The sequence below is a fragment of the Narcine bancroftii genome, chromosome 1 (assembly GCF_036971445.1).
Source record: "Narcine bancroftii isolate sNarBan1 chromosome 1, sNarBan1.hap1, whole genome shotgun sequence".
Taxonomy (NCBI): Eukaryota; Metazoa; Chordata; class Chondrichthyes; order Torpediniformes; family Narcinidae; genus Narcine; species Narcine bancroftii.
The window spans coordinates 416,425,756-416,436,757 of record NC_091469.1 but is presented as its reverse complement, the minus strand read 5'-3'; the positions used below and the strand labels follow the sequence as shown (position 1 = coordinate 416,436,757).

The 11,002-nt window shown below is 41.0% G+C and overlaps 1 long non-coding RNA gene across 1 annotated transcript in view; it reads right to left on the bottom strand.

Moving 5' to 3' along the window:
• Positions 1-2,927: 2,927 nt before the first annotated feature.
• Positions 2,928-11,002, bottom strand: part of LOC138753322 (uncharacterized) — a 43,610-nt gene continuing 35,535 nt past the window's right edge. The window contains exon 3 of the long non-coding RNA XR_011351106.1: positions 2,928-5,903. This is a non-coding gene — a long non-coding RNA (uncharacterized lncRNA). The remainder of the gene's footprint in view (positions 5,904-11,002) is intronic.

Sequence of the window (11,002 nt, the reverse complement as noted above, 5' to 3'; positions counted from 1 at the left end):
AATCACAGAGGATCCCTGCCACAGAGCTCCTTGTTTTATTTAGTGCTTGTTGATCTATTCATAGCTAGAATTAGCTTTACAAAGAAACAAATTGATAAGCTTTATGGGTCTTTTAATTGCCTGTTTACAAATCATTTATACAGACACTAGCTATATTTCCATCAGAAAGCAAAATGTGGCAGTGTCATTAAAGAACTTCAGATGTACCCATACATCAAAGTTCTTTTGTCAGATGGAGATTCTTCATTGGGCTTGGGAGATTGATATTGGGCGGGTAAGGCAAGGACAGTGGCACCCCCTCCTTCAAATGGTGCCCAGGGCATGTGCCCTGGCTGCCATACCCTAGATGTGCCTATAGCCACAACAGCTTTTTTTAAATTCAGCGATACAGCACAGTAACAGGCCCTTCCAGCCCACAAACCCATGCCCCAAATACACCGATATTTTTTGGAGGGTGAGACGAAACCGAAGCACTTGGAGGAAACCCATGAGGTCACAGGAAGAATGTACAAACTCTTTACAGATAGCACCAGGTTCAAACCTGGGTCACTGGTGCTACAATTCCCTGGGCCAACATACATCAAATCTCGACAATGAGCTGTGGGAATGAATGACGTCTAACCCTAACATACCACAAATGTTCCAGATTCACACAAAGACCCATCCAGCAATTTGTGTACGAAAGTTCAGACCTCATGATTCTGCTGTACAAGGCATTGGTGAGGCCACACTTGGAGTACTAGGTGCAATTTTGGTCACCCAGCTCTTGGATGGATTTCACTACGATCTAAGGCATTCAGAGGATATTCATCTGGATGTAGCTGGGACTGAGCAGCTTGTGTTATGGAGAGTGGTTGGATAGATTGTGTCTTTTCCCCAGAGCATAGGAGGCTGATGGATGACCTTTTTGAGGTTTATAAAATCATGAAGGACATGGATAAAGTGAATGCTCATAGTCTTATTTTCCAGGGTAGATGATTTCATAATGAGAGGGCACAGTTTAAGTTGAGAGAAACATGAGAAGCAACTTTTTTACTCAATTGGTAATCCATATCTGGAATGAGCTGCCAGACGAAAATGTAGAAATGGTGAAAAGACAATATTCAAATAGCATTTTGATAGATATATAGTTGCGTAGAAGGATATAGACCAAATGAAGGTAAATGGATCGAGCCCAGAATGCCAACTTGGTCTGCAGGGTGAGTGAGGGTGCTATATAGCTCAATGTGAAAAGTCCCTTTTACATTGAATTCTTGGGCTTTAGATCTTTCTTTCAAGCAAGACAAAATCTGCATCAAACTTCAACTCAACTATTGGAGTCAATCGGCTTGATAGGTTGAAAACAGTTTGCCAGTAGAATTTCAATCTTCTTTATAAGTCACCAAATTTCTTACAGATCAGCAATATCAGTAAGTCATTTTACAGAATTAAAGAGCCTGGTGTGGGAACCAAACAGACAAGTGGGATACGGAGCAAATAAATTAATAGAAAAGTGACCTTTCTTCAGCCTTTTTCTTGAATCAGGGGACTTTGGAACCATTGCTTTCTCTATTCCCTGAACCACTATACATCAGATTTTGAAAATGAGCAGCTGTGAGAATGATTGATTGGATTGGCACATTGGATAGTGCAACCATCTGAAGCTCTGCAGAACTGGAATGGAAGTTAGACATACAAAGGGACTGATAAGGGGGAGAAAGAGATGGGTGGATACTGAGCCCGCTTGTGGGGGGGGGGGGGGGAAGAGGGGAGCAATAGGGTGACTATCTTAGTCTCAGAAGGGTTGGAGAAGCAGAAAGGAAAATCCAGGATAGGTGAGAAAATTACAGTTGGCCTCATTGTACCATTATACTACAAAGAGGTCAGGAAGGTCATCCAGACTTATGTGTCTCAACTGGAAGTTTGCATTTCATTTTGCAATCGTTCATTTGATGAAACACTTTTGTTTATTGTGTTAAATTGCCTCGTACTCTCTGCTTGAAAGCTATCTTCGTGATTATGACTCCATGGTGATTCTGTATCATTGCTTGAGCAGTTGGATATTTGTGCATGAAGTAGTGTTTTGTGTGTGGGCAAGATTTTAATTTTAATTTTAACATTAAGATATTTAACTGCCTTAACTTCTCATTAGACAGAAGAAAGGACTGGACTTAAAAGTGATGGGACTGGTGCTAAAATAGTCCATTTATACCTAATGCTTTGCTTCTTTGATGAAGAGATACAGGAAATACTCACAGCATCTATATGATCAAGCCTTTTTAGTGCCAGGAAGGAAAACATGAGAAGATGGGAAAACAATATAAAATTAGATCAAATTTTCCAAATAGAATAAATTTCTGTGTCTGTTTTTTTATCAAAACATGATAAAACATCAATATAGACTGAACATTCACTGGTAGAGCTTTAAATAACTTGGGAAGTATACTTATTTCCTGTGTTTGTAGAACTGTAAAAAGTGACAAAATAATTTCAGGAAGTAAATATATTTTTTAACCAATTTTGTAATGTCTGGTCCGAAAGAAAAAATAGAAATACTGAAGAATACAGAATATATATAAGAGGAAATGTTTTTACAACTAAATAATTTTGCTGGTCTTTGATGATGTAAATATACCAAAGATCTTCGAACACAAGCACATAAAGTCCACAGCTCCTCTATAAAGTGGCGATTTGACACTATAATTGTGCTATTTAAGTTCCTGCTCCTAGATTGCTTTTAGCACAGAAAGAAGAGAACGGGATTCAGAAAAGTGAGCCAAAAAAATCCTGAAAATACTCCGTAGGTCAGACAGCATCTGTGGAATAAGAAACTAATCTGTCACTGATCAAGCTGTTATAAACAAGTTTGAAACAAGTACACAGGGAAAGAATAAGTGAAGTTTATTGTCATCTACATAAACAGAATTTAATTGAATTGTTTGGTGATGTGTGTACAGTGGCATAGCAAAATACTTAATTTTGGATAATATCCAGGTGAATGAACCAATATTTAAGTACAGCAGGTAGAGCAATAATAAAACAAAAGTAAAAACCCAAAGCTGGAGAAACTCAGCAAGTCAAACAGTGTCCTTTATATAGCAAAGATAAAAAATACATAACCAATGTTTTGGGCTTGAGCCCTTCATCAAGAAAACAAAAGTACAGGGTTTATAAAGCACAGAGGAATTTGCTTTCTTTCAGGTACATTAAACACGCAACACGTAAGAAGAGAAAAATATAATAAATACTAAAAATTAAAAGTTCAGGTGTATGGGTGCAATAAGAACAAAAGGATTTGGTGATGAGATGGGAGGCTGAAGGTATGAAGTAATGAAATAGATGTAGATGCAAGGCAAAATGGGTTAATGGGAAGAAGAAAGTGATCCAGATGACGTGCAAGTGAAGAGGGAGAGGCCTTAAATGAAATTATTGAACTCTGTTTTGAGTTCAGAACATTATAATATGCCTGGTAGGAAGGTCAAATGTATTCTGCAGTCTTGCATTAACTGTTATAGGAAGTGTACAGGAGGCTAAGGAAAGAGGAGTGAGTGTTGGCTGGGTAAAGACGTACCAGAAATTCAATAATTTGTTGCTCTGAATTGGACACACCAGGGAATCTTATTATTAATTTTGAGAAGATACATCTGGGGATGGTTGTGGATGGTTGCTGGTCTCGGAGGTCAGTCACTAAGAACCTCAACCATTGGAAGCATGGATTTCCTGGAGTAGACAAGCGGTCAGTAACTAGTGCCGTTCTGCAGAGATCTGTTCTGGAACCCCTGCTCTTTGTAGTTTGTATAAATTTTAAAAATTTTTAATTTAAATTTTTTTTTAAATGTAGACATACAGCACAGTAACAGACCATTTCAGTCCAGAGTCCGTGCCACCCAATTTACACCCAATTAACCTACATCCTTGGAATATTTCGAATGGTGGGAGGAAGCTGGATCCCCCAGGGAATACCCACACAGATACGGGGGGAAATGTACAAACTCCTTATGGACAGCGCGGGATTCGAACCCTCGTCCCAATTGCTGGAGCTGTAAAGGTGTTGCTCTAACTGCTGTACCAACTGTGCTGCTCCACTTCTTCATCCATTACTTGGATGAAGGAGTGGAGGGGTAGGACAGTAAGTTTGCAGATGGTTCAAAGGTTGGAAGAGTTGTGGATAGTGTAGAAGGTTGTCATAGAGCAGGATATAGACAGGATTCAGAGTTGGGCAGAGAAGTGGCAGATGGAGTTTAATCCAGTTAAGTGTGCTGGTACATTTTAGAAGGTTGAATCTAAAGGTAGAATCTAAAGGTAGAGTATGTGGTTAATGGCAGGATTCCTAACTGTGTGGAGGAACAGAAAAATCTTGGGGTTCAGGTACCTAGATCCCTCAAGGTTGCTGCTCAAATTGATAGGGTGATTAAGAAGGCATATGATGTGTTGGCCTTCAATAGTAGGGGGATTGAATTCAAGAGCCATGAGGTAAGGTTGCAGCTATATAAAACTTTCATTAGACCAAACACGGTGTATGGTCACCTCAGTACAGGAAGGATATAGATAATTTGGAGAGGGTGCAGAAGAGATTTACCAGAATGTTGCCTGGATGAGAGAACATGTCTTATGAAGTAAGGTTGACAAAGTTTGGGCTTTTACCTTTGGGCTGATGAAGGATCAGCGGAGACTTAATAGAAGTGCATAAGATTACAAAAGGCATAGATAGGGTGGATAGCCAGGACTTATTTCCAGGGCCGACAATAGCAAATTCCAGAAAACATCTGTTTAAGGTGAGTGAAGGAAGATTTAGGGGAGACAGTGTAAGTGTTTTACACTGAGAGTGGTGGGTGCCTAGAATGCATTGCTGGAGTTGGTGGTAAAGCCTGGTATAAGAGGGACATTTAAAAGAATCTTAGGCATATGGATGTAAGAAAAATAAAGGATTATGAGGAAGGGGAAATAATAGATAGTTATGGAGTAGGCTTGCCTAGGTCAACACACATTGTGGGATGAAATGCCTGTATTGTGATATTCTATGAATAATTAACATGGGCTGAAGTGCATGAATGACAAAACTGAGACTGAGCACTTATTTTCTTTGTTGTCTCCAACCACCCAACTAGTTAATCCAGCAGGAATGCAAGGTTTTTCCAGTGAGAGAACTGCTTGTTTTAATAATCCTGCTTCCAGGATAGTTTACAGCAGCTCCCCCAAGTGGGAAAAGCAGGATCCACTGAAACCAATTCTCCTATTCCTGTGCATATAAGGATACTCCTGCCTCTGTCTGCCGCTGTTGAATCACAATCTGCCCTCCACAGCTAACTCTGCAGTAATCGTGTTTCCATTGGCACTGTATATGATGACACTTAACTCATCAAATCATATTACCAAAGGTGCTAAGTTCATTTGTAACACTTCATTCACAGAGTGTTCAGATAATATTTCGTTTGTTAAACAGGGTGAATGGTGTATGTCAAACATCCTAGAAAGTGGTGTCATTTAAATTACAAATTAGACAAGAAAATACATGAAGATTTGTCTGGATTTTTTTTTCGCTCTCTCTTGCTTTACTGGCATTGTGTATCATTTTCTGAACAAAACATCCAGAAAGTAACCTTCCTCCCTGGAGATCTTTCAATGTCATTATGTCTCTCCACAGGCAGTCAATAGGAGAATGGCCCCAAATGATCTCTTTGCCTTCTCCCTTCCCAACAAGGATTGTGCCTGCCCTCTGCTTGACACCTCCACACAGCACTGTGAAGGCAGAAAATACACTGCACAGAGAATTTCACACAAGTGCCCACATCCTATTGCTACGTTCCACAGCTTACTAGCCACCAATGTTCTCTGGCGCCCTACGTGAAGTCAACTTTGAACACTGAGCGTTGTATCTGTTTTGTGGTTATTCTTCTCAGTCCCGTTCTTTAGCTGCTACTTTCCTAAAAAAAGAGAGATAAAGTTAGAAGCAAAATAACCATCAAACTCAAATGATTTTATTTAACACTGGAGGGAAAAAAGTATATCAAACAATAAAGTCTGTTGGATGAACCTTCCTTCAGCATCCCTTACATATTCAGGATTAGCTTCCACAGCAAGCAACATTGGCTAAAGTAAAATCACTGAAAAGAATTGAGTTCTTTTTTTTAAATCCTTGTTTATGCCTTTGCCAGAATAAGAATATCATAATTCCATCAATTTTGCACTTCAATCAACAGGGTGGAGATTCCCAGGCATCCACCATAACTCCAGTTGGAAAGCAGAACCAGGTCTTTTACATCATTCTGCAGGGTGTGCAGGAATATCCCTTCAAAGTTATGAAAGGGAATGAGAAGAGCTAACATGAAAATTACAGCAAAGATATCAATTGATTCTTCATTGCCTAACCAAATGTACTGTAGTCAATTATCTCTGATCAACATTCACACCTTGGTATGTTAATGCAAGTAAACAACACATTTCCTGCATTATCTTAAAACTAATCATGAGTCACTGTGGATCTTTGCATTGGTTCCTTTGGTAGACCCAGCTTCCTCCTACAACCTTCTCCATCTCCAACAACACTGGCATAAACTTTACATTAATTTTCAAGGAGCTTTGTTTAGAAAATAACAATGGAATCCTTCACAACTGTTTTTAACTATAGATCAAATATTCCAAAATGAATATTCCCATTCCTTTCAACTAAGATAATCTCTAGAAAGGAAATAAACACAACCTCTTCAAAGTCTTTTTTATTTCAATATGTGACTTTACACATTATTATCAGAAATGCAATCTACTTCACTGCAGTAAAAGATCCAAAATTTGGATTCTCTAAATGTCTAATTTAACATCTGAGAATTAAAATATGGTTACACTTTAATCCAGTAATGTTAATGAATATGTCATCTAGAGGTTTGGACTAGTAATACAGTGCATCTCCAGATTATGAACGGGGTTCTGTTTTTACAAGCATCTATACATTAATTGTTGTCCATTAGTTGGAAAATACACAAAATCATTCAATATGGTAACAATACCTAAACAGAGGAACTACTGACATGGTCTTTGCCCTCAGACAGCTCCAAGAAAAGTGCAGAGAACAAAACAAAGGACTCTACATCACCTTTGTTGACCTCACCAAAGCCTTCGACATTGTGAGTAAGAAAGGGCTTTGGCAAATACTAGAGCGCCTCGGATGCCCCCCAAAGTTCCTCAACATGGTTATCCAACTGCACGAAAAACAACAAGTTTGGGTCAGATACAGCAATGAGCTCTCTGAACCTTCTCCATTAATAATGGCGTGAAGCAAGGCTGTGTTCACGCACCAACCCTCTTTTCAATCTTCTTCAGCATGATGCTGAAACAAGCCATGAAAGACCTCAACCATGAAGACGCTGTTTACATCCGGTACTGCACGGATGGCAGTCTCTTCAATCTGAGGCGCCTGCAAGCTCACACCAAGACACAAGAGCAACTTCTCCATGAACTACTCTTTGCAGACGATGCCGCTTTAGTTGCCCATTCAGAGCCAGCTCTTCAGCGCTTGACGTCCTGTTTTGCGGAAACTGCCAAAATGTTTGGCCTGGAAGTCAGTCTGAAGAAAACTGAGGTCCTCCATCAGCCAGCTCCCCACCATGACTACCAGCCCCCCCACATCTCCATCGGGCACACAAAACTCAAAACGGTCAACCAGTTTACCTATCTCGGCTGCACCATTTCATCAGATGCAAGGATCGACAACGAGATAGACAACAGACTCGCCAAGGCAAATAGCGCCTTTGGAAGACTACACAAAAGAGTCTGGAAAAACAACCAACTGAAAAACCTCACAAAGATTAGCATATACAGAGCCATTGTCATACCCACACTCCTGTTCGGCTCCGATTCATGGGTCCTCTATCGGCATCACCTATGGCCCCTAGAACGCTTCCACCAGCGTTGTCTCCGCTCCATCCTCAACATTCATCCCTAACATCGAAGTACTCGAGATGGCAGAGGCCGACAGCATCGAATCCACACTGCTGAAGATCCAACTGCGCTGGGTAGGTCACATCTCCAGAATGAAGGACCATCGCCTTCCCAAGATCGTGTTATATAGTGAGCTCTCCACTGGCCACCGAGACAGAGGTGCATCAAAGAAGAGGTACAAGGACTGCCTAAAGAAATCTCTTGGTGCCTGCCACATTGACCACCGCCAGTGGGCTGATATCGCCTCAAACCGTGCATCTTGGCACCTCACAGTTCGGCGGGCAGCAACCTCCTTTGAAGAAGACCGCAGAGCCCACCTCACTGACAAAAGACAAAGGAGGAAAAACCCAACACCCAACCCCAACCAACCAATTTTCCCTTGCAACCACTGCAACTGTGTCTGCCTGTCCCGCATCGGACTTGTCATCCACAAACGAGCCTGCAGCTGACGTGGACATTACCCCTCCATAAATCTTCGTCCGCAAAGCCAAGCCAAAGAAAAGAAATATTGATGTATGACATCAAAAGCAATAAAAAGCATATTAGACTGATAAGAAAGGACAATTACTGAAATTACAGAATGGGAACGGGAACTAATACTGTACTGGCACGTTTGGTGTTCAGGCGAACTGGTTTCGATTGTAATGCACGCGTGGTCAGAGCAGCCTACGCCAAGATGGTGCTGGGCACCTTACCCTTCCCCTCAAAGTAAGCGTCCACACGCGCAAATTATGAATAGCTGTCAGTCAGCAACGCAACTTCCAATTCCCAATGGCGGGAACAGGGAGCACCTTTAAAGCAGTGGGTTTTGGAATGAACATGTTGACAACTGGACTCGATATTTGCTCTGTAGCACAAACACTACAGACAATTTTTTTTGACACACAGCTGCTGCTCACCCTCTGAGTTCTTCTTGCAGATTGTTTTGCTAGTGTCAGAAGCAGTGGCTCTGAAACCATTAAATTGTCATTAAAATGCATCCAATCTTTAAAAATCTTTTGGAAATGAAATGTTTCTCTGGGCTTTTTAACAGTAGATCTACCATATTGTTCTTGATTCAACAATGGTTTCAAGTTTGACTTCAAATCTCATGAATCCTCTCGACATTAACGTAAATATTTGAGTATAATGATAAAAAAAATGTTCCAAAATTCGAGCTCAAAGTAGAGAGAGGGAGTCGCATTATACATGAGGTTATAATTTTTAAAAAAATTTTCTGCCAGCTTTAACAATAAATAAGATTATCAGCAGCTGCCTACATTGACAGTAGCGTAACTGGGGGGGGGGGGGGGGGGGGGGAGGGGCGGGGGGAAAGATAGCAGCGCAACTTATGCGGGCGAGGGGGAAGAGAGACACCAGCACAACTCGGGCAGGTGAGGGGGGGGGAGAGACGACAGAGTGAATCGGGTGGGTGAGGGGGAGTGTCGGCAGTGCGAATCGGGCAGGTGAAGGGGGAGAGAGACACCAGCGCGAATCGGGCCGGTGAGGGTGGACAGATGGCATCGCAAATCGAGTGGGCAAGGTTGGAGAGAGATGCCAGAGTGACTCAGACAGGCAAGAGGGGAGAGAGACGGCAGTGCGAATCACACAGGTGAGGGGAGAGAGATGGCAGCGCGAATCGGGCGGGCGAGGGGAGGGGTCATATTATACACAGGGTAAAATTTTCCCATTTTTCCCCTCATAATTGGGGGGGGTCGCATTATATACAAAACACATTATGCACGGATATTTATGTAGCTCATGAAGAAGGAAACTTGCTGATACCACCCACTCTTCTTCATCAGCCAATCACTGCGTAACCATGTTGAAAAGCACTTGGAAGTAGCACTGAGAACAGGAAGGCCACAAAATATTTTATTGTCCATCCCAATAACCAGGAGAAAGCCAGCAGTGCCACTGCCCAACAAGACCTGCAATGGGGAATAAATGAGCCAACATTGGGAAAGATCCTTCCCTGAAATAATTTGTCTGTTGAATGTTGTTCAATGTATGACATTGAAGGGGGATGACCAACTCAAAGACATGACGGAGATAAAATTTCACCTTGTCATTGGGAAATTCTTTTCTGTCAAATATGCCCAGCATAAATACTAAAATGGTGAAAGTGATGCATCAATTTTTAAATTATCTATTTTCCCAACTCGTCAAGCCCCTCCTACCCCACTTGTGGCAGACTTGTGGGTCACACACAGACTTCATCAAACATCTCAGAACACAGAGAGATAGAGGAAAGTAAGTCAATATCAACCCCAATCCCTACAAATTGAAAAAAATAAATTAAATAGAGTAGACCTCAGAGCAGGACTGGTTTTCCAAAACTGGGGATCAATAAAACCCCAACAACACAATTTATGATCTCGTGTCTTATCTCTCAGGACTATAATTAAACCGAGGGAAACAAAATTATCCAAATGGTGAGAGATAACAAAGCTCTAATAGTAAGAAGGATCTAGATGTTCCAGCTCATGAACACAAAGGATAATTTGCGGATTAACAATTAGGAAAGCAAACAGAACATGAGCAATAATTATACGGGAATTAAATACAAAATTTGGGTTGCTATGGTTTTGCTATACCTGATCTGAAATATTTTGTATAGGTTGGCCTCCTTAGTTAAAGAAGGTTTTAAAGAATTAGCTCAGATCTGCAGATGGTCTTGTGAAGGAAGGTGGAACAGACTAGGTTTTTAACCACTGGAGTTAAAAACTATGATAATTGAAATATATCAAAAGTTATGAGGGATCTTGATTTGGTGAATAAGGAGAGGATTTTCCTTTTTGTGATAAATTTTGTTTTTTTTTTCAGTGGGTCATGTGTTTTTAGAAATGTCTTCCACAGAAGGAAGTGGAAACCAAGACTTTGAATGTTATAATTCACTCACAAGTGAGTGAAAGATTTCTGTAAGTGGGTTGAAATGCAGAATTGAGTTTACCATAGGCTCAGTCATGGTCTTATTCAACACCAGACCACACTTGGGGACTAATCAGCCTAGCTGCACACTCCAATGTTCGTAGGTAACCCTGGTTCAAAGACGAATGTAGAACACTAACTACCAGGAGTACTGAGACAGCATGTGCTATGCTGATGA